This window comes from Lygodium microphyllum, chromosome 25 (genome assembly GCF_053477565.2).
Source record: "Lygodium microphyllum isolate KBCC chromosome 25, Lygodium_microphyllum_v1.1.10, whole genome shotgun sequence".
Classification (NCBI taxonomy): Eukaryota; Viridiplantae; Streptophyta; class Polypodiopsida; order Schizaeales; family Lygodiaceae; genus Lygodium; species Lygodium microphyllum.
In genome coordinates, this window is record NC_141159.1 from 27,123,767 (window position 1) to 27,144,174 (window position 20,408).

Here is a 20,408-nt window from a genome sequence, read left to right on the forward strand (position 1 = left end):
GTCTCTCATACCACTAAAAAGCCGCGCCCTTGAAAGTGGCGGGGAATATTGCCAACCAATGCTCAGGGGTTATGGCATTGTTAGCCACACATGCTACCATAAACTCTGCTATATGAAGATCGGGGTCTTCATTGTACTCTCCCTTAAAAACTGGCAATGGAACTATATTCGCTGGCCTGTCATCAATATTTCTAGGATGGATCTGGCTTGGAAGTGGACCTCCAGAAGGAGGAGGAAGGGCTTGATGTGCCATTGGGACTTCTGTAAAGAGTTCCACAAGGGCGTCAAAGGCGGCTTCTGCTGCGAGCTCGTTCTCGGCTCTGATTTTTGCTTTCTCTCTTCTCACGTACCTCTGGACTCGTTCTAACGCTTGCCTCTTTATTGCGTCATTCATCAGGGGGTTAGCTCCACTATGTAGTTAGTGCTCCACAGAGGGATAACAGAAGGCTTTAGTCTCTGAAGGACTCTCTTGCCAACATTTCTTCTACTTCTTCCTTTTCAACATCTCTGAATTCTGCTTTCATGCCGGTGCACAGAGGAAGGTATTCGGTTCTGAAGGTGTCAAAATGCATACGTCTGAACATTGTGGTGGTGCCATCATCATAGTAATGCCAGCTTCTGATGGTTTCAACAGTGTATGTTGTGAAGAACACTCTGTCTACCAACTTTAAGTGGGTTACTAATTGAACAAACAAAAGATTATCAGTGCACCAAGCATCCCACGTATCTTGCTGTTGAGCATCCACGAACAAATTCCAACTCTTTTCCTTCTTGTCTTTATGAACCTCCACAGACCAAGACTGCTGAAGCTTCTTCACAATCTCCCACTTGATGATGTCTGGAAACTTCTCAATGAAGGCCAAATCTTCCATGTATGGTCATTCTCTTTGTTTTTGCTCTTCAGTTTATTCCCAAACAGTTTGCCACCAAGATGCAAGTTTCTGCTGCTTCATTAGGAAGAGAAAACTGTCCACCACATAGAGCATGCATCATGATGGTGATGTGTTTCGGCCATTGTGGGATTACTTCTTGTGGAAAGTGGCTTTGATTATGAGAAATTCCAACTCTTCAGTGGAAGAAGGAACTTTACAAGTATCCATTGAATTCTTCTATTCTTGGCAATGCCATTTCCTTCATTTTCAGCCTCTTCTGGTGCTTGTTGATGGCAAGATTTCCCCGGCTGCGCACCAAAAACATGGAGCTCCAAGAGGAACACAAAGGAAAAGGGAATTCTCTTGCAAGAAAATCTATCTTGTAACATCAACAAGCTTTTTTATTAGGGTTTATATGATCACAATGAAGAAAAGAACACCAGGCACAACAAATCTTCATGTAGTATCATGTAGATCTCCCACGGATTTGATAGAATCAACCATATTCTTCAATATCTTCACAAAATCCATCAATATAACAAAGAAAGCAAAGGAATACACCATCTTTGAATGGAAATACATCACATAGTATTCATCTTCAATATCTTCATAGTATTCTCTCTCAATCTCTCACATACAATCACTTTGTTTTAGTAGAATTGGCTATCTCTGACTCTCTCTCTCTCTCTCTCTCCATCAATAATACATCATCTCCTCACTACAATATCTCATAATCACTCACAATAATCCTTCTTAGGTCGTGGATACCCCTCCCAAGAGGTATGTCTGATATGAAGAGTCACCAGAGCCACTACAGTGTCCTTTCATAGCTCACTACTGTCACTTCACTCCAATCTTTACTTGAGTCTTCAGCAGCTACTTCTTTCACTTCTTTTAGCTCTTTTGCACTTGTATTCACCTCTTTCCAAGGCTAGAAAACTTTCCCAAGCTACACTCTCATCCAAAAGAACACATAAAGAAGCATACAGAACAGTCTACAGAACAGTACCAGAACAACTACAGTACAGAGACAGAACAGAGACAGAAGCTCTATAGAAGACCTACAGAAGGTTACAGAAGGTCATCAAAGCCTCATAACTCATACTCAAACCGTTCCAAACCATAAAAAACCATTCAATAAGCTTTCACAAGTTCTCAATCTTCATCAATCATCAATCCATCCCTCATACAGAAAGAAAACAGAACAAAACAGAAGGTATACAGAACCAATCAGAACCTCATATCTCTACTAATAAACATCATGAACTTCCAAAACAATCCATCCCTCATACAGAAAGAAAACAGAATAAAACAGAAGGTATACAGAATCAATCAGAACCTCATATCTCTACTAATAAACATCATGAACTTCCAAAACACAATCAATATCATCCAAAACACTCTCAAACCACTTCCAAACCAATCAATCATCTCATAAAATCAACCATTCAGCTCTCAAAAACAACAAAAATCAGCCAAAAAACAGGTCATTTCAACACTCAACATATTCCTCTCTCTTTCTCTCTCTATTTCATTTCTTCTCACTTCTCTTTCACCTCCTCTCTCTCATATCTTTTTTCTCTTTCTTTCTTTTCTCTTTTTTTTTCTCTCCTTGTTTCCCTCCTCGTCTCTCTCCTCTTTTTTCTTTGCCTTTCTCTTCCCTCTTTCCTTTCTCTCTCCCCCTTTTTTTTCTTTTTCTTTTCTCACTCCTACTTTTTAGTCCTCTCTTTGTTTTCTCTCTCTCTCTCTCTCCCAAATTTTTTTAATTTTTTATCTTCTCACCCCCTCTCTCAAAGTCTTCTCTTTCCTCTCTCACCCCCTTTCTCTCTCTCAATCTTTTTTCTTCCTCTCTCTCCCATCTTTCCCCTCTCATTTTTCTTATTTTGTTCTCTTTATCTCTCTAATTGTATCTTTCCTCTCTCTATAATTCTCTGACACACACACTCTCTTCTTCTTCTTCTTCTTCTTCTTCTTCTTCTTCTTCTTCTCTCTCTCTCTCTCTCTCTCTTTCTCTCTCTCTCTCTCTCTCTCTCTCTCTCTTATAATGTGTCAAAAACAATGTCAAAAAAGTTTTAATTGAAAAAAGATTTTAAAATTTTTAACTTAAAGAGCAAGAGAAGAAAGAGAAAGAAACTTTTGATTTAAAAAGCTAGAGAAAGAGATGTTTAAAAATATTTTGATTTAATTGAGAGAAAGTGCGTGTGTGTGCACATGAGAGGGAGAACTTAATTAAAAGGGGATGAAAATTTTGAAAATAATTTTAATTAAAAGTAGAGAGGAAGATATTTAATTAAAAGAGTAGAGAGAAAAAAAATAAGTTTAAATTAAAAATTTTAATTTAACTAAAAAAATTACTTAAAAGAGAGAAAGAAGAGAGCAAAACTTTTGATTTAAAGAGAAAGAAAGAGACATTTGTAAAGAGTTTAACTTAATTAAAAAAGGGAGAGGGAAGAGAGAGAGAGAGAGAGTACATGAGAGAGAGAGAGAGAGAGAGAAAGAGATTATATGCGAGAAAAAGGGAGGAGGTTAATTCGAAAAATATTTGATTTGATTGAGAAAGAGGAAGGGCTTAGAGAGAGAGAGAGAGAGAGAGAGAGAGAGAGAGAGAGAGAGAGAAGGGGGTAGGTTTGAGAAGCCTCTCTCTCTCTCTCTCTCTCTCTCTCTCTTATATATCTTCTCTTTTCTCTTTCCCTCCCTCTCTCTCCCCGCTCCTCTTTCTTCTTTTCTTCTCTATCTCTCTCTTGGTTTTTCGCCCTCTCTCTCTCTCTCTCTCTTTGTCTTCATTTTGATTTTCCTCTCTTCAAGTTTTTTTCTCTCTGTTCTCTCTCTATATTTTTTATTATCTCTCAAAATTTTCCTCCTCTCTCCCCCTCTCTTCCCTATTTCCTCTCTCTCTCTCTCTCTCTCTCTCTCTCTCTCTCTCAAGCTCAAGTAAAAAACTATGTTAAAAAAGACTTTTCTCTTTCCTCTATTTTCCCCTCTCCCCCCTCTCCTTCTCCTTCTGTTTGCCTCTCTAAGTTTTTTTCTTTTCTCTCTCTCACTTTAAAATTTTATATTTTTCAAAGAGTTATCTTTTTTTCCTTATTTTCCAAATTTTAATATCTCAAGTCTGATCAAAATGCACAACTTCTTCTCTAACCAATGCATAGAAAGCTTCCTAAACCTAAACTAATCCACAAAAGAAAATGAATAGCCTTCAACTCCCTTGTTTCCTACCTAAAACCAAGTGCCATTTCGAAGTTGAACTCCTACTTTGTTGCTCGGTTTAGAGCGCACAAGCACTCGAGGCTTGAATTGATTGGTCTCAGCAACAAAACCAAAATGTATGAGCTTCTCACTCAACTGCCAAGTCCCATGGACCGCTTATTATTTCAAGTGTTTCAAGACAAGTGCAATGGCTATCTTTCACATAACTGTGTGTACTCTCACACCTACGAGAATAGTGAGCTTACCTTCATGCCCGATCGAGTTGGTCTCCTTCCTTAAGCTCTCTAGTAGCTCCATGATCCATGTTGCAAGCTCAATCCTCAAGCTCCAAGCTCCAAGCTCCATTGCCATGCACGAGACAATAGAAGAGAAAAGAAGAGAAGAAGAAGAGAGGAGAAGATGGAGAGCTTCTCCACCATGGTCCCTCACCCTCACATACTCACTCTCTCACACTCCTTCTCGCAAGTATAAGCACAAGCACAAGCAAGAACAAGAAGAGAAAGAAGAAGAGAGCTAGTTTTGGCCACATACAAGAATGAGCTTCTTCATTCACTTTTTTCCTTTTTATACATGCCCTACTCTTTGGATGCCCATCCCTTTTTTACAGGACTGGCCATTTTAGACGAGGTCTTCTTTTCTTATTCCCTTCCTATTTACATGGTTCTTCTACCGGTGCCCTTCTACACTTACAAATTGCATCGGAGAGAGCCTAGTGCTATTTTACAAGGATTTAGGGTGTGCTTTTATATTTAAAATATTTTTTTTCCCTTTTGCACTTGCCTTGGACTTTTGAGTTAGCTTCTTACACTTTTGGATATTTTCCACCTGTTTTTTTCATTGAGCCGTCTTTTTCAACTCTCTCCTTTATGTCTTTTTAATTTTCTTTGCTTTCTTTGCTCTTTCTTTACATTGGGGCTAACATCATGTATAAATTGTGACTGGCAATACTTATAGAAAAAGCAACATCGAGACTTGTTATGGTCTAAAACACCACCCAACACACAAGGAAGCCAAAGGACCATGTTGAAGCTTCATAAGCCACGAGGGATGAAAACCATATAAATAAATCATGTTGAAACACTTAAACATCGAAGAAATAACCTTCATTTAATCTACTTTTTAAGAAAATTAATGCGATGCCATTTCTAGCAGCTTGTTACATTAACTTGCGCAGCATGGGATGCCACTGATCATAGCTTATTAACATACCCTCTTGTTGGCAGCTTATTACATACCTCGTGTTGGCAGCTTATTACATACCTCGTGTGCTTCAAGGTCTGAACCACGTAGGACTATTTCATACCATGTGCATCTTCTCCGGAGTCCACTCCACTCTTTGTTACTAAAGTTGGTTGGATAAAACTGGAGAGCTCAGACAGGAAGGCTGGCAGGTTTTGGGAGGCAGGGTTGAGGAGGTGGAAGACATGGCCCTCGTTGGGCGAGACGAAGAGCTTCACGTCTGCTTTCCCTGCGCTCTGCAACGCCTCTGCGTACGCCACCCCTCTCTCTAGCAGCTCGTCATTGCTCGCCACCAGCACCAGAGCACTAGGCAGGCCTGCTACCACAACACCGAAACTCTCATCCGCCATCGGATTCGCAAAGGAATGCTTTCCTGCATCGCTCCCCTCAGGAAGGCAGGCATCCCATATCTTCTTCGTCGCGGCCATAAACTCAGGCGTGCAACAGCTTTCTCATCGAAGGAGAAGAACAGATGAATCGGAATAAGTCCTCTCAGACACATAGAGGAATATCTGTTCTCCTGCACTAACCCCAACCCTAGCTTCGCCGCTCTGCTCACCACGTGATGTGTTAAGTTGGCGCCTGCACTGTCCCCCGCCACATACAGGCTCGAGAAGTCGGCATGGCCCCTGAGCCATGGCTCCACCACAGACGAGGAGGACGCCACCGCTTCTGCCTGCTCACACAGCCACTGCAACGCCTCCACGCTATCCTCGTACGCACAAGGCAGGCGATGCTCAGGAGCGAGGCGGTACTCCACAGAGACAATCAGGATGCCTGCATGGCTACCAAGGGTGCACATATAGGCATAGTCAAGTGGTTACGCAGCGCTGCCTGAGAGGAAGGCGCCGCCATGGAAGTACAGGAGAAGGGGCAATTTCTCCTCCTCTTCCTCCTCCTCCACTTCATCATCTTCTACATTTATGTGTTGTCGCTTGTTGCACAAGGAGCTTTAAACATGTTTCCATATAGTAAAAAAAGAGAGATTTTCTAGATACTTATCAAAGTATCTAGAAAAAGTCTCAACTAGTAGAAGTGGAACACTTTACAAGTTAGTGATCTAGTAAAATATTTCTATATAGAATATTTTTAAAATTCCTAGTTGATGATCTAGTAAAATATTCCTAGATAAGAAAACTAGTTGAAACCATAGATATAGTAAATTTTTCCTATACAAGAAAACTAGACGGAACCATTAATACAAGCCATTATCACACCAATATATCATGTTAAGAAAACTAATCACAATTTATTTACAATGTTGTATTGTTAGCAATAGAATTGTGATTGAATCCACTAAAAAAGTTGTCTTGAACACTACATTCTCTCTACTTCACCATGTTCTACAGTACCTAAGGTAGATCTAGAGTTGTCATCCTCTTCGGATCTGCTCCACCATTAAAAAATCAAGTCTTGTTAGCTCTTCTTAAGCCTCCCTTTCTTTTTTTTGAAATCCAGATCCTTGCTGCTTCAGCAACAATGTTGTCCCGAGATTCATTTTGTGCTTACAATCAACAAGGATATCAAACGGCTCAAACATGTAGATAGCGAAAAAAGCTCAGAGCAATAAGAGAAGACCTACCATTTTTAGCAAACTTCCTTCCCTTTGATCCTAAAATCACTGCAATCTCCCATAGCTCCACAATATTGGTTGTATGCTTCAAAACCTGTATCCTATCCACAACAAGACAAATAATGAAATGACATTTAAATTATTTGCTCATGGAATCATATTGTATCATACTTATTAATCGGGATAAATGTAATGCCCATCCAAATCAATGCATACTCTTGTGGGAATATGAAATGCTATCTAGACTCTCAAACAATAAGATTTACCAAACACATATGCTAGTGTTGAGTTTTCCCACAAGATAGGAATCCAATAGATTGAAGTATTATACCAAGTCAAATTGATTTAGCTTTACCAGTATATGTAAATAGGATATCAAAACCCTGAATTTACATTCTTCATTTTCAATGTTTTAGCAAGTTGTTTAAATAGGTGGATGAAACATACAGATCCATCAAGCTCAAACTTTAACCAATCTAGCCTTTTATTGGCCTTGCTACAACCAAAGTAGTAAGAGGTGCATCTAATGTAAGAGCACCAAAGTAGCAACAATTGTACCTTCTATGAATTTCCTTCATAAGGATACATACCTTGTGGTGGCAATCGAGGGTTTGATATGCTTCCTCACCTCCAAGCACCTTGTTGGTGTTGCATGTGTCTAGAAGACCTACTATCATGACCACTCTAACTCCATATGAAAAAGTTGCTAATAGAACAAGCCTCTTAGTAGTGAGGTTTCAAGTGCGCATAGGCTTCTTCTAAAAGATTAGACAAAGATTCACAAGAAATACTCCTTGATTTGTTCAAATGCTAGCTAAACATTGATACTCTTATTAGAAATGATGATGCCGATGAAAAATGTCCTACAAGCAAGCCATATTCCACAATAAGTTAGATTGGTCTTAGCTATTAAATATCCAAGGTGAACTAAAGTACCAATCCTTAGATGGTCTCAAGAAACTCAAGAAGCCACTCCTTCAAATCCAATATGCCCAATGATTCTTATTAATTCATTAAGCTCCAAGAAGTCAATACAAAAGGGATCATTTTTTATTTTGCTTCTACAGATTTTGTGCATCATGGAATTCAGCATGATCTCTATTGAATACATCTCCTACTTCTTCCACGTGTCACCATGAGCCTACAGCCCTTAGCTTACCCATTGCTGCTAGTGATATTTGCACTGATGACTATACTCCCAAACATGTCTATCCACATGCTTTTTTACAGGGCCTATGATAGGGGGTGCTTCAAAGGAGAAATGCATGCACTGTGTTGTTATTTGATATCCTAGACAAAGTTTTGATAGTGATTGTGCATCAAAATTAAGATTTTTGTTGGTGAAAATTGGTACCTGAGAAATTTAGGGATCAATAATTTCAAATGATGTGTTGCTACTCCCTCATCCATAACCTGTTTGAAGAGTTAAAATCAGCACCATGTAAAGTTGCAGCTTGCAATCCTTCACATGATGGCTGCAAATTTTGGAGTTAGTATACTGATAGCATTATAAAGAAACCAAATTCATTGTTTATACACTCGTACATACAAAACTTTTCCTTGGTTACACCTTAACACCACATAATATTACAGAATCATAGAAAAACCTATCAATAATGTTTTGCAAAATCATAAGGCAACCCCTCCCAGCTTGCCGTACCCATCCTTACTTGACCCACCCCCCTCCTTTCTAGTGTATAAATTTCTATACATGATACATTAGCTCACTGCTTGTTATTCCTTCCTCGCGCTCTGTCTTTGACTTTCCTGCCCACCACTTAATGCCTCTTGACCCACCACTTCAACCTTTTCAGGCAAAATAAAGTGTGGCTAATTGTATTATTCAGAACCATTAAAGAACAACCAAGGGCTCAACAACATAACTAGAGCTGAAGCCTAACATCATAGCATGAATACAAGGCCTCCCAAGGCCATTTGGGGGGATTGGGAAAGAGAAGCCAAGGAGCTAGGAAAACCCAATACAAAGGAACAACTGCCCAAGCTTTGTTGATGTCAAGTGTCTCTCTGAAGCTACTCCCAACCCAGAAGCTCTTCTCAAGCTCATATGCTACCACAAGCTCCAAAATAGTGGGAAAAGACCCTACCAACATGTAGCCAACAAACCATACTCTACACAACATAAAATGTTTCTCAAACCACTTCATAAACTATATGAAGTTTACCACCTAGTCTTGAGAGAGGAAAGAAATGCTCTAAATTTTCAAACACAACAATTCAATGCATCATTGGAGCAAACATACTCACTAAAAAAATTCATTAGACCACCCCTAAGCAGGAAAGTACCTGGCAATCCCAACCTAGTTTCAAGTTGTCTTCATTTGCAGCTACACGTTGAATGCCTTCTCTCTTCCTTCAAGTAGTTGTTGTGGTTTGCCTTCATAAATGGAGGCAATGATCTCTTTCTTTACCTCTTTCAAGTAGACCAACAAAACCACCACTTTTGATGCATGTAGACATTTGACTACAAAACTTGTCCTCGTAAGAATCAAATCAATTTTGCATCTCTTCAAATTTGATCCACTATTTAAAAAACCATGTTGAAGAAAAGGACAAGAAGAATTCTTAAAACTCTCACCTGAGCATTTGTGGTTACTTCCTTTGTGTCATGATTCTTTGGCATTTCATATTTGATTATGCATTTGTTGGAGAAATGGGGAGCAAAGGCATTCTCTTTCAATGATGAGTAGATCCATGCTCTACATAAAGCTACAAATGATGAGCAAATCAATGCTCTACATAAAGCTGCAAAGGAAATATTGGAGAATCAGAATCAACAAATCCTTTTAGTCCATGATGAACAGGATTATGTGATTGGAAAGAATGGAGAACAAGTCAAAGTTGCAGATCTAGAAGGCAAAATTATTGCATTGTACTTTTCGGCACATTGGTGCCCACCGTGTCAAAGATTCACACCAGTGTTGGCATCCATTTATAATCAGTTGAAGGAAAAGAACAAGGAATTTGAGGTTGTGTTTATCCCATCTGATGAAGGCCAAGAATCGTTTGACAACTACTTCAATGACATGCCATAGCTTACTGTGCCATACAGTGATTCAAAAACAATAAAAGTACTTAGTCAATGGTTTGAAGGAAGGCATACCTTATTCTAATCAATTCGCTTTCATTTTCTCGTCAAATACTCCACCTAAAATCTAACCTGCTTCTGAAGGGAAGGGAAAGAACTTTTAGAATTGACAATTAGAAAAGTAGTTCTATCTGAAATCTATTCTATATCAACATAGTTCAACTAATCCTGCACATCAAATGATGCAAAGAGATGCTTGGATTTTAGTAGCTGTATATCCAACATGCATATGCTCTTACTGATTATTTTTCCCATCCATGAGAGAAGTTCAAGTTCTATACCTTGCTCTCTAAGTCAAAGTTGCTATTGCATTAAACCATATACCATGAAATCATAAACTCTTACATGGGACAACATTGGCTTACAGCCATTCCAAGTCTCATAATTCGTGTATGCCATAGTTCCACCAAGTCTCAAAATTTATAAAATTTGGAGTTTTGGAATTTTTTGAAGTTTACTCTTAACTGGCTGCCATCTTGTACCAAGCTGGATTTCCATCTTGTGCTAATATACATGTTATGATTAGCTCTTATTTGATGTGGCTTCAACAGTCAAGTCAGATTATAGCTTACAATTAGCTAATTGAAGACATCTTCAAGCACAGATTTATGCATTCCCAATGCTTCAATTGGTCCTTATTGATTTGTTATCTAATCAACTAATTCCTATATTGTCTCGTGTATCCCTCAGTTTTGTCAGTAGTAGGTGGAATTTATACCCAGAATTTGAGTTTAAAGAAAGGTATAAGCATCTTCTTCTATCAATTCTTATGTACTGTGTTTCAAGAAAGACATCTCTTCAAATGATGCATCTTCTTAAACACAATCAAAATCATCCATTTTTACAATTAAAATTAGCAGCACAACAGGAATGCATAAACTTACATGCGAGTCTCGAAACTTACCTAAACATCTAAGTACGGGGATTTCTAAGTACTGCATCTTCACGGAGCTCGACTGGCCAGGACCTCGCATTCGCAGATTTTGGCCCCCACTTTGGTGGCGAGCTAGACGGATCCTCAGAGACCTCACATTCACAGATTTTGGCCCCCACTGGCGGCGAGCTAGACGGATCCTCAGCCTGCCTTTCTTCACGAGCCAGACCGTGCAACAGTGATGGTTGCCCACCATGGACGAATATGAGATGAGCTCCTAATAGGCCGACTCATGTGCAAGCCTAGGGCCTTCATTCATGTCATCGTGCTACGAGGGAACCTGCACCTCATGGTTTACAATGCTCGAGGGCGAGGATGACACTGAGGCCTTTCGCTGAATTCAGGTGATCACATTCAAACCTAAATTTTGGCAATCCGCACAACCGATTAGGGGGTAGGGGCCTGCAATTTCGCGGCTTGAAACACTTTCACTTGCTCCACTAAACTCGTAGAAGACCTTCAAAGAATTTTATTTTGAATGCAATCCTATTACCCTCCCTCTTTGTCAATGGCCCCCCACCCAATTACCCTCTTGAGCACACACCGTGACACCATCCCTGTATATTTAATAACTTCATGCCAATCTTATGAAGCCAGTACAGCAACAATCCTCTCCTTAACCTTGATTTTTCAACACCATGTTTGCTCGGTAATGGTCACTCCTCTTACACAATGTTAATTCTTATCATGCCCCCTCTTCTTCATAGAGGTGCCTCATATGTTGCCTCTTCACATGCCTATTCATGGCTTGACAATCGCCTAAAGTATTGTCTTTTTCATTGAGTGTTCTCATCCCCTTTCTTAATGTTCCAATTAAGGATAATGAGATCCACTCATAGCTAGTGAAATTTTAGCTTACACTTGCCCTAACTTCCTACTAAATCTTCTTAGGTCCTCTAGCCCTAACCTCCTAGTAAATTTATAAGTGTTTTCTATAACAACTTTTGCAAAAGCTGCAAGAAAAATCTTCTTGGTTAAGGATCTTAGAAGAAATTTCTCAAAATGTATAGGATCCTAGGTTCCTTTTAAACTAAACTTTATTTAACTATATTTATTTTCAATGCTTCATAACAAGGGTAATGCCATACTAGTTTGATCTAAGCTAAAGATATACTATTCTATTAACCAATCTTTTCCGAGGACAAGGCCGTGTTGAATATGAATCATTAAGGTAATGTCAAGGTTATTCAACTTTGTCAAGCTTGGTTCTCCCTTTTTTGTTCAAATTAATAGATTACTACAACTCAATCTATCAACTTTTCTTGTCAAAAAAGGCTAATCATTTAATCTAACATTCCATTGAGCATAACTTCCTTAGGAGAAGTGAAGTATTTAACCTAACATTTCATCATGCATAAGATTTAATGATAGGTTTCTTTTGGCTATTAAATAATCATTCTATTCTTGCTAGTAATAATACTTTAACTGATCCATTCATAGTAAGAAAACACCCTCCAGTTGCATTTTTATTACATGGTGTAGCAACCATTCACTATGGGGCAAAACATGATTCAAAAACTCATTGGTGTAGCAACCCATGAGAATGCCACATCTCAAGATTTCATACCTACCAAACTAAGTTTTAGCAGATTCACAAGTGAGGCTTGGTGAATCACAAATAAGGACTCTCATTCTTGTGATAAGATGGATCTCAACAATCAAGACATTGTATGTACCACCTAGCTTGATCATGATTGTCTTATGTAGGGAAGGCTCTCATGCATAACATGGATAATGAGGGTAACATCACAAAACCAGAGGGCTTGATAATGGTCATCTTATTCAAGGAAGCTATCATGTATGATCAGGATTATTTCCTTGCATGACCAAGATTATGGGCATCATTTTGTTCAAATTTATTTATGTCTGAAAGAATTTTCAAGCCCAAATCAATTTCAAGTTACCTACTCTGAAAACACTAGGCAAGCTACTTGCTTTGAACTGTTATGACACCTAGACAAGCATCCAATATGTTATAGCTAGGTTGATTAATGTCATTAAGTATTTCTCTTGTTTCAATACATTTCAATAGTTTGTTTTTTCACCTTCAAGCCTATTGAAAGCTATGTTTAGACCCTAGAGTTTGTGCAAAACACCTAGCTGCTTTGGAACATTGCCAATTAGAGTGTTGCTCAAATTGGTAAGATAGAATATATGCATTGGAATGACTTCAAAAAATTGGTTGGTATTTAGGTACATGACCACCACCACAATACACTCCCTAGTTCAGTCTAATATACTTCTTGACATGATATTCTAGGGCATAGCTGCTACTTAAGATGGATGCCTATTGAAACCCAAAACAACTTACTTGTACCAAGCTACTCAAGAGCATTACCACACAACCTACTTGTACCAAGCTTCTCAAGAGGATAGGCTGAGGAGTGTACTAGATAGCCTACATGAACAAAGCTCAGAGGACTATGCCAGGGGACTATGTTGAGAGGACTATGTGGTGAACAATGCATTACATGAATTTATGTAATGGGACTAAGTCTCCTCCTAGTGATCTAGAATTGTACACATGCTTTAGTCATTTACTAGAATTTCTTCAAACTATTTTGATAGAAAAAGATATAGATAATTGCATGTAAGGCTTTAGTTTTGCAAGCATAATCACTACATAAAGGGCATCATTAAAGTTTTTAATTTGTTATCTTTAAGATAACACACAAATTCAAGTGTATCCACCTATAGGTGGTCTGGATCAACTCAAACTGGCATTGACCATCCCTCTCTTATTGTTGGCCATTACCCTAGTTACAATGCAGGAAACAAGAGTCCTACTTCACTTCTAGTGTCTTATATGATAATCTAGGCTATGGATTCTCAACCTTCATTAATCTCACCAGATTCATGATGCCAAAATTAGGCCTTTCCTATGCATGTATTTTTTGTCACTATTGCATGTTACTTGACTCACATCATACATAATGTACAAGATAATAAAATAAATTCATCCATCATATGCTCAATAGTTAAGGTTCGCTGCTAGAAATCTTGAAATCACCCAAATTCTTTAGAATCAAGCAACTACAACTCCAATTCTGCTACTTGGAAGCTTGGCTCACTTAGCAACTTTGCTAACTCATTCAATCCTAGGTAAATAAGCTTGCTTTTGCTCACATTAGTCACAACCCTAGATAGCTCTAGAAAACTTTCATACACTTTCATCAAATACATCTACTAGTTGCTTCTCTACTTGCACAATATTAGTTAGTTATTGTGTTGGAGACCAAGTATTTTCTTAATGGTATAGGAAACCCCTTACTTACTCCATGTTGCACCTTCAAATCCAAATTCCTAAGCAAAGGGTTAGTGATTATGGTGGCAAAGAGTAATGGGGCAATGGGACACCCTTTCGCATCAACCTCTTTACCTCAAATGGACCTAAGCATAGACCATTTACAGACACATTCTAAAGAGATTGAAACATCCCTACAGAAACTCCATGATTCCTCCTCCATCATCTATCATAGTGATGAACTCTTGTTGCTTCTTTTGCTTCATCAATTTATTAAATTAATTGGTCGAAGCACTAGCCCCATAAGATACCATTTCCCTTGGACTAAATTTTGGCAACTTCACGTTTATGTTTTTGCAAGTCCTCCATGTAATGCTCCACTTCTTTGAGAAGTTGATAAAACATCCCATTACTAGGACACTTAGCAAGAGTCATAATAATATACTCCCTGCATTGCTAACTACTAGCATGCAACCCTCTTTGAAGTCAATCCCGATCTTTGCCATACATCTTGGTAATCTTAGTGATGATAGCTATGGATCTCATCTAGTTCTATGTTGGATTAGCGATTGGATTTGTTGGTTTGTTTCCAAGCATCCTTCAGATATAGGTTGAATCCTTCCCTTTCTAGAAAGGAGGTGTTGAAAGAGAGGGGATTCCATTTCTTTCTCCTACTAAACACATCCTTCTTGGATGGACTTATTAGGCACCTCACATTCCAAGAGATTTATAGTGAGCCAACTAATTAACATTATATCTTTGTTCGAACCTCCATAATCCAAAATAGCAAAATATCTGTGTCAACAAAACATTTGCAAGAAGCTTTTAAAGGGAAAGTTTTTATTTCTTACCTCCATTAGACTTCAAAGAAATTGGTGGTTGAAATTATTTTTTTCCATCCTACTTTAACTTCAACATCTCTAGGATTGCCTCTGATAATTAGGTTACTCCTTAGGTTCCTCCTTTTGAGGCTTGTTTGTTTCCTTGAATTTACCCTTCTCAACCTATGTTTTTTCTTTTTTGCTTCTTTTGAAGTTCTTCCTTATCTCCACTATTTTCTCATTGGCTTCTTCTTAGCTCAATTCCTTTTTGGGCATTCCTTTGCAAAGCACCCATCTTGTTTGCATTTGAAGCATGTATCCAACAAGAGGGAGAATTTGATATCAACCAACAACTCAATCCCATTAGGATAAAAAAGCTAGAGCATCCCAAGGATCTTCTTCCTCTTATCCCAAAGTACAAGAGGCCACTTGCTCCACTAGTTGATATTATTGTAAGAACATGGAGCATTCTACCTAGAACTTCTATTAGTACATTAACTTCTCCATCTAGCAAAGTAGGAAGCCCATGAAAACTAGCCCATATTGGGCATTTAATTTGCAAGACCTCCTCAGGAATAAAATCAATGTGCCATGGAAGCATGTAAACAAGGCTCACTTTAAGCCAAACAAGTGAACCCAAAACCCAATCTCTTTTTGCTTTAGATGAAAGCAAGACCCAAAAGAAATCTAATGGCAAGTAAAACAATGTGAGCACAACTTTGATCCATAGGTGAGCCAAAACAATCTAGCAAACTCGTCCTTAAGGGGAACCTTCCCTTAAAATACATGTACATGTTGCATAGAGAATACTTAACATTGCTTTGTCGAATGCATGACAACAAGGATACCACTCATGCACATAGCACTTGCTCCCCAAATTCTATTGTGACTCTTTTAATTCTCATTGAAACATTTTTGGACACCCCACATCTTCTTCTCTAGCTCTTCCATGTTCATGCTAGCAATGACAATGTTAGCATAATCCATCTCTATCCCATCGTCTTGCTTCTATTGCTTTATGTTTGTGCTATGTGTTCCATCATCTCTTACTCCTTGTTCACCCCCTGAATATGCTACATGCATGAAAGTGGGAGTATATGCCAGATGTTGGTAGGAAATGTTGATTTTTTAATGAACTTAATACAGCTACCCTTGTTAATAGACCATGTGCCATGACTGTCTATTGAGAGCTCCCCTCTTCAAGTTTCCACATACTCAAGAGGTTCTATGTCTTTCATTTAAGGAAAAGGCTTTTACAATTTGAACTGTTTCTATTTTGCTAATGGATGGATATGCTTCTAGTTTGTAAGGGGCTCAAATAACTTTTGATAACTATTTGTGCTTGTATGGATGCTAGGTATATCCCACACTTGAGGGGAAATTTGAGGGGAATTTTAAGATTTGAAGCCATGGCATTGAGTTGAATTGAATGAGATTCTTCTTTGTTTTAATGTGATAAGGAAATATTTATATTGTTAAAAATGATATTTTATTTGTGGATGTGTAAACTATTTGTGCTAATTAAAAGTTATCAAAATGCACAAATGTATCTTACAGCACATGTACATTTTGGATGCATACAAACATATCCATTACAAGTGTGTATCAGCATTGTCTTATTTGAGATTGACTACATGGCTTATGGTTAGGCCTATCAATTATGATGTGTATATTTACTTAGCATGACTATGTTAGATCTTATATACAAATTTGTCTTGATTTACTATGCATGCACATTATCCTATGATCCATAGCTTCATAATTCTATCTAATAAACATGGCTATATTAGGTGATATATAGAAATTCACCTCGATTTACCATATAGACACTTATTTTACTAGTTATAGCTTCACATCTATCTAGTAAAATTAAAAACCTAGTTCCAATTTAAAAAACCCTAGTTACTACCTTGAAAAAATTGTGCATTTACTAGATATAAGGCTATTTACTATCTAGTTTAGTGTCTAAAGTTCCTTGTGTTGTTCTCATCATCCTCTGAATTGTTCTTATCTGGATCTGAATCAGAGGTGAAGGAGGTTGGCAGGAAGAGACGAGCCCAAGTTCCATGGCTGGAGTTGAGGGTGACATCTTTGGTGCGTACAGGTTGTAACGGGGACGAAGAAGCGGGTAAGAGAGGCGGGTCGTATGGATGTCGAGTAAAGGTACCATCGCTGTGCAGAGTGTGAATAAGACACGTGAAATCAGGGCTGTCCACCATGTCTCTCTGACTGCCAGTGATGAAGGCTCTCAAGGGCAGGTCACAGGTGGTTCGCTTAGCTCTCTTAAGGCCGGTAGTGGTGAGGATGACGATAAAGGAAGGGGGATAAATCATTCTTTCCATTTAAATACTTAAAACGTGCACTATTATTAAAATTATGAGAATCCATAGACAAAAGTGTCGAAGTTGTGGGACAGATTTCCACCTGCATTGTGAATTCTGAAATCATCATGAGCTTTTGCTGGAGAGTAGGGCTCACAGAAAACCATCCTTTAGTATATTTTTTCTGGGTAAAATTCTCAAAAAACGGGTTGAAATTGAAGACAAGCTCAAAAACCGGTTGAAATTGAAGCTTGTCTTTACAAAAACCGGCTATTTTTAAAGCATTTTAGTTATAAAACCGGCTATTTTCTTGCCAAAACCAATTGGCATTAAGCCTAGTCTTTTTTTCCATCGGATGGGAAAAAAGTTTTTCATGGGCACTGTTGGAGAGGCATTGCCTAGGTGCGGTTGGGGGAAGGGCTTTGGGAAAGCATTAAAAACTTATTGCATAAGAGTTGCTTCACACATAAGTAAATTTACTTGCATGATGAAGAAAGTGGATCTTATAGGAATAAGTTGGGGGCCCCATGGCAGGGGGGAGAGAGAGAGAGAGAGAGAGAGAGAGAGAGAATGCATTAGTTGAATACAATTTGCAAGTACCTTGGTCCCCTCATAGCAACAACAGTAACTTGTGTAGGAACGTCTCTAAGTTTAGCTAGTGGTCGATTGCTTGCATGGGAATGACTCTTAGGTTTAACTAGTTTAACCCAACTTGTTGCTATTGTGATACAAAGACTTGCATTGCATGAGGATGAGTGGAGCACCATCACCTTTTTCTTATAGCAGAGATACAATGAAGTCACATCATCATGGCCATTCAATCACATGCTCTCTCATTCAATTGGCTCATGAGTTGTGTTAGAGGATTCCCCAACAATACCATCGGTTATTACTCTTACACTTATATTGCACTTGGCTACTTGGGAAGGGCTTGGAATGTTCTGTTAGGGGGAAATAGAATTCACTATCCCATTGTTAGACTATGCGATGGAGTCATAATGGGATTAACTTGCTCGCTTTCCTCTTTCTAGGATGTGTGCAACCCAGCTTTAAAGTGTCATTAGTGATCATTGACACACTTTGCAAGACCAAAGAGAGAGATGTGTTGCGGAGTTATAAATTAAGTGCTTGGAGTTATAGAAATAAAGTGATCCTTTGACCCACTTTGCAAGGCCAGAGAGAATAATAAGTCTAACACGAAAGTTTAAACCTTGAAATTTACAAAAGTTCTAGTTATAAGAATAGCAAATTTATAACTTGATTCAAAAATGTCTCCACAAGTTGAGTTGAACATTTTTGTATTTGCTACCAAAATTGTTATTCGTGAACATTGGTATAAGCAAAGGATGTTATAGACATAAGCTAAAACTTGTAAATACTTGGGCAGCTTTTGTAAGATAAATTTTGTGCATTTATTTGTCTTCAACATAAACTGGTCTACGTTATGAGTCATGGGATGTGGAAATTCCTCACATATATATGAAGTGAACTACATTGCAAGTCATATAATAAGCAAATGCCTTATGCTATTGATCTTGCCAAAGCAATAGAAGCCAAGTTGTTTCTGATTGTTGATATGGTTTCATGTTCATGTGTACTATTTTTTTGTGTGCATGTGTGTGTGTGAATTTTTTTAAGGACCACCACCTCTCTAGACACATACATCCATACATACATACATGTGCGCGTGTGTGCAAGCATGCATGCATGCATTGTGCACTATTATGCATGTGTTTAAGTCACTATTATGATCACATAGTCTCAATTCCTCACTCAGAAAATATCATGGAAAATTTGGCCTCTAAGTCTCCTAAAAATTCCTATCACATATATTCAAAATTTTATGCAACCCAAAAAATCCCATCACATATATCAATTCCTCACTTTGAAGATATCGTGGAGAATTTGGTCTCAATCTGTAACATCCCCCGTGCCCCTGTGCCTCCCCCTCCCCCCCATGAGAACCCCCCCCCCCCCTCCCTTAAGAATTTTTTTTTCAATTTTTTTTACTCTCACTCTCTCTCCCCCTGCCGACTGCATGGCGGGAAGAGAGAGAGAGAGTGAGTGAGTAAGAGGGAGTTAGGAGGGGCATGCAGCCCCCCCAGGTGGGAGGGGTGGCAGCCATACCACCCACCTCCCCCTCTTTAAAAAGGGGGGCCTTCCCCTCCTTTCGGCAGGGTAGCCCCCTCCCCCCCGTCACCTGCATCGTCACCCCCCCTCCATCTGAGGCTGCAGCTCCTCCCCTCCCTCGTCAACGGACGGTGGCCTCCTCCTCCTCGGCTTCAGCAGCCCCCGCCCTAGTCGTCAAACCCCCCCCCCCCCCCCCCCGCCTGGTGCCCAGGAAGAAGAAGAAGAGAGAGAGAGAGAGAGAGAGAGAGAGAGAGAGAGAGAGAGAGAGAGAGAGAGAGAGAGAGAGAGAGGAGAGAAGAGAAGAAGAAGTAGTAGAAGAGGGAGAGAGAGAAGGAGAAGAAGAAGTAGAAGTAAAAGAGGGAGAGAGAGAGAGAGAGAAGGAGAAGAAGAAGAAGAAGAAGAAGAAGAAGAAGAGGGAGAGAGAGAGAGAGGAGAAGAAGAGAAGAAGAAGAGAGAGAGAGAGAGAGAAGAAGAAGAAGAAGAAGAAGAAGAAGAAGAAGAAGAAGAAGAAGAAGAAGAAGAGGGAGAGAGAGAAGGAGAAAGAGAGAAGACGTCGTCTGATTTTTCTGTCAGAGAAGAGAAAGGAGTTTGGAAGCTTCCAAGAAGCTTCCAAAGCATCTCCTTTAGGAGGTGTTTCACTCGCAAGACCCAGCTTAATTTTTTTCCTTAATCCGTGACTGCATCGATTCAAGTGCAAAGGCTGTGAGGATTGGTGGGAAGCTGTTGGACAATATGCAGGAAATTCCTACGCATCTAATAGCTATCCCCGCATACGAAGGCCACTAGATTTCCGCGAAAGATGGCACCCAAGAGGCATGCAACTAGCAACTCTGCAGGTATTTCTAACCAAGGTAGAGGAGTGGCTGCTAACGGGGTTTCAATTGTCAAGAATCAGGTCCATGATCCCGCACTCCTTGTCGATGAACTCAATATGTTAAATGATTACGTAACCTCATATATA

At 39.1% G+C, this 20,408-nt stretch overlaps 1 pseudogene; it reads right to left on the bottom strand.

Moving 5' to 3' along the window:
* Nucleotides 1-5,155: 5,155 nt before the first annotated feature.
* Nucleotides 5,156-17,215, bottom strand: LOC148014000 (putative carboxylesterase 12; annotated as a pseudogene).
* Between the last annotated feature and the right edge of the window lie 3,193 nt (nt 17,216-20,408).